Here is a 4197-nt window from a genome sequence, read left to right as displayed (position 1 = left end):
GGAATGTAGAAATGTGTCATATTTTAACATGTTATGATTTTATGTTTGAAAATCAGGGTAGGCCTACACTATTTGTTGCAACCCCCTCAAGCATGCTTTGTTAACCCTAATTATTATACATTATAGTCTGACAGTTAAAAGGTGTCAGTGTTACTACAGAGTCAATGGTATATTTATAATAAAATAATGGGAATGTAAAATAAATGTTTTTTTAACACAAGGGGCCCTATTTTAACGATCTGAAACGCAAGTGTCAAAGTGCAAAGCGCAAGTAACTTTGTGGGCGGATCCCGGCGCTGTTGCTATTTTCCCAGCGGGATAAATGACTCTTGCGCCCGACGCAAATGTAAAAGGGGTTGGTCTGAAGTAGCTTCATTATTCATAGGTGTGGTTTGGGCGTAACGTGAAATAAACCAATCAGAGCGCCATCTCACATTCCCTTTAAGAGCAGGCGCGCTTGTTCCATGGCGGATTGCTATTATAACGGCGGATTTGCCAGGCGCACGCCAGGAGCAGTTCACAGCCGAGGAAACCGACGTTCTCGACAGGGCCGTAAAACACAGAGAAGTGACATTGGGGATGATGGAGAAACCACACACATTAGGTTCGGTTAAACAGGCGTATAATTTGGGTAAATGTGTAGCCTAATCTAGATTTTTTTTTTTTATTATCTAGCTAGATAGATCTTTTTCACATCTTCACGGACACAACAATGATTTCCCTCGTGTGTTAATATTTTTCCTTGTAATAATGTATGATTTGCAAAAATGAAAACTGCTGCATCTGTTTATATTAGAGAATCAAAGTGGATGCGCGTTAACATTATGGCCAAGCACGCGCCCTTAAAATACCATATCACTAACGCGCAACGCGCCACTGTCTTTAGACTGTTTTTTTCCTGATCAATGGCGCAATTGCTTTCTAAAACTGGAAAATAGCACCATGGAAGTTTTGCGCCGGAACACGCCTCCTCTTTGCGCTGAACCTCCCCCGCGAGCGCAAGTTCATTCCCTAATTTGACGTGCGTCTGTGGAGGGAAAAGTCCGCTGTGCGCGGGTGCAAAATAGGAATGATACATGCGTCGGTGTTCAAAGTCAATTGCGCTGGGTGCAAGATAGGGCCCAAGTTGTGCTTTCAACTCATTTGCCCCCTCTTTTGCATTCTCTCTTTTATGTTCACACATGCACATATGCAGTATAAAGCCCTATACGTCGTTGACTTCTCTTTCTTACTTTAAGATCTACTGAGATTCTCAGTAATGCCTCACATTCTTAGTCAGGCTTATAATTTAGAATTATGATGTTATTAGAGCGTGCACCTGAGACCCGCAGTGACGCAGTGATTGACAGCTGCTGTCAGACTCGCTAAGATGGAGAGTGACTGGAGTGACGCAAGTAGCTTTGCAACAGAGCGGTCATTTAAAGTCGAGGACTTTTCTCCCCCACCTTCCCCTGAAGTGGAGGAATTTTCTGTGGACACAGAGCTAAAACCATATCAATTCGAGCCGCTAGCTCAAACTGCGGTGTCGCATCGCATTAACTCCCGCCTCGCGATCGGCATCTGACGATGCTAGCGAAGCAGCCGCGCTAGAGAGAATGGGTCCAGTATCTGAGTGGATTATTATTACTATTGACCTACGTTAATCATATTTTGCCGCTATGTGAAAAAAAAATATCCAGCAAAACGCGCCGGCGGTTGTGGAGTCCATGCAGGAAGAGCGTTTGGCACACAAGTGCATGCAAACACTGGCGCCTAATTTCCAATCTGGTGGAAAGTTATGCAGTCCAGCAGTGCTGTTGCATCCGGCAACACTACACCTACGTACCATCCTAACCACTGTACTAAACACAGATAAAGCTAATGCTAAAAATCTACACTATCCTAACTGATGCAATACTATCTACTAACTATGCTTCTAACAACACTAACAACTATGCTAATTAACTACCTAGGCTACACGAAATAATCTAAATAACTATATAAATGCTATGCAAACTAGATGCTAAAATACGCTATCCTGATCGTTTTTAATACTAGTAATTTCCAACTCCTGACTAGCTACAGTGGTGTTGACGGAACCAGATGCTTTTATGCCAGGGGCGTGGCAGAGTACCGTCACAGAGTACCCCTACGTCACAGAGTACCCTACGTCACAGAGTACCCCTACTTCAGGAGATTCCGTTTAACCTGAAGAGGGCAGCACTCAGACGTTTTTACACCATATATTTGAGAATTAAAAAACTTTATACTCAAATGTTAAAACATTTACTCGAATCAATGAACAGCATTTATGAAGCTCCATTCTTACAGATCATTAACTAAAAAAAGTTGTTTTAGTGTAGTTACCCTTTAGGACCTGCATTAATATTAGAAAAGCTTTCCAGCGCTGGAGAGAGATAAGCGGGAAGATCTGAAAACGGATGCTGAGGTTGTGTTGTTTCTGCTCCATACGTGAGTAACATTGGTTTTGAGTGTGTGGTGCTGATGACTAACAATGAACTCTTGCTTGTGTTGTGTTGGGTTCTTAAGATAATAAAGAAGACGTAGCTGGATAGATTCACATGGAATACTTTATTATACACTCTTGTTCGCTAGCATTCTCCGCTGCCTTCGCACCCGAACGCCCCATACTGCCACCCAGTGTCCTGGCAGCATATATATATATAATAGATCACACCACATCTCCCTTTCTGAAAAGCAATAGACTGTGACCTATATAATTACATATATATATACTAGATTGGTAAAACTCTTAAACCAACTTTTGTATCCTTACAAAACGTATCTTAACTATAACATGTCTTTATAATAACACTTGTCTTTCCTGTAAACATTAGTGATACTGAATTACACCCAGAAATATGAACTCCTTGAGGCCTCTTTAAGCTACACATGAACACACATTAGTTACCCTAGACAGTTAACACCAACCAGGATTCAACTTATTACAATTATTAAACTGTTAGAACACTGAAATTACTAAACCTCCTTGTTTAACCCCAAAAACATTTAGCATACTTTTTCCATAGTTCTCACAGATTTAGTTTATCTGGCTTTCTAATAGCCCTGCCAGATCTGGTTCTCAAAGTTGTGGGAGTGTTCTTATGCCCCTCTGTAGACACATGTCCAGAGTCTGCAGAAGTATCCTGCACGCCAACCCCTGCAGCATGCTCTAGTATGTTACTGCTGTTGTCTGCCGACATGGGCATGAGGTGACGGCGATTCCTCCTTAAAGTGCCTTGTGGTCCACTGACCAGGTAAGATCTAGGTGTTTCATGTGCGGCTGTCACAGTACCTGTAGATCTTGTATCTGTGATCCACACTTGATCTCCTGGTGACAGGTCAGAGAGAATTCTCACTCTGTGTCTGCGGTCGTAGTTACTCGCATCCATCTTTCTCTTCTCCCTTTCTTTGCGCTGCACAGACCAAAGATCTGGGATGGCTGGCTCCAGCACTGCTGGGAACGTTGGCACCGTGGTGCGCAGGCGGCGCCCCATAAGCAGCTGTGCTGGACTAAAGCCGTTGCTCAAAGGAGTGCTCCTGTAAGCCAGCAGCGCACGGTACGGGTCAGTTGCTTTTTTCAGCAGGTTTTTAACCGTTTGGACCGCACGCTCGGCCTCACCGTTGCTTTGAGGGTATCTTGGGCTGCTCGTTACATGCTCAAACTCGTACTCGGTGGCGAAGGCTGACATGTGAGCACCCGCAAACTGAGGCCCGTTGTCTGTGACTAGAATTTCCGGTATGCCGTGCCTGGCAAAAATTGATTTGAGGTGTATTACCACATCCGCACTTCTTGTCGGGCTCAGCTGGGCCACCTCCACATACCTGGAAAAATAGTCCACCACAAGAAGGTAGTCCTTGTTTTTCAAAGTAAACAAATCAGCCCCTAGCTTCTGCCATGGCCTATCGGGTAGTTTGGAAGGCATAAGAGGCTCAGTCGCATTGGCACGTTCTTTAACGCACACAGTGCATTTCAACACCAGCTCTCCTATTTGGCTGCTTAGCCCCGGCCACCATACGGATTGCTGGGCTCGTTCACGACATTTAACTATCCCCTGGTGTCCTTCGTGAATTTTCTCAAGCACTTTATTCCTCATTACTGAAGGGATAACTAGTCTAGTACCCCGCAATAACAGTCCATTGTGAGTGCTGAGAACAGCCCTTTCTGTCCAGTAAGGTTTTACTAGCACGTCCAGT

Source organism: Phoxinus phoxinus, assembly GCF_949152265.1.
Source record: "Phoxinus phoxinus genome assembly, chromosome: 8".
NCBI lineage: Eukaryota > Metazoa > Chordata > Actinopteri > Cypriniformes > Leuciscidae > Phoxinus > Phoxinus phoxinus.
The sequence above is the reverse complement of the archived record's forward strand: the minus strand, read 5'-3'. Positions refer to the sequence as shown.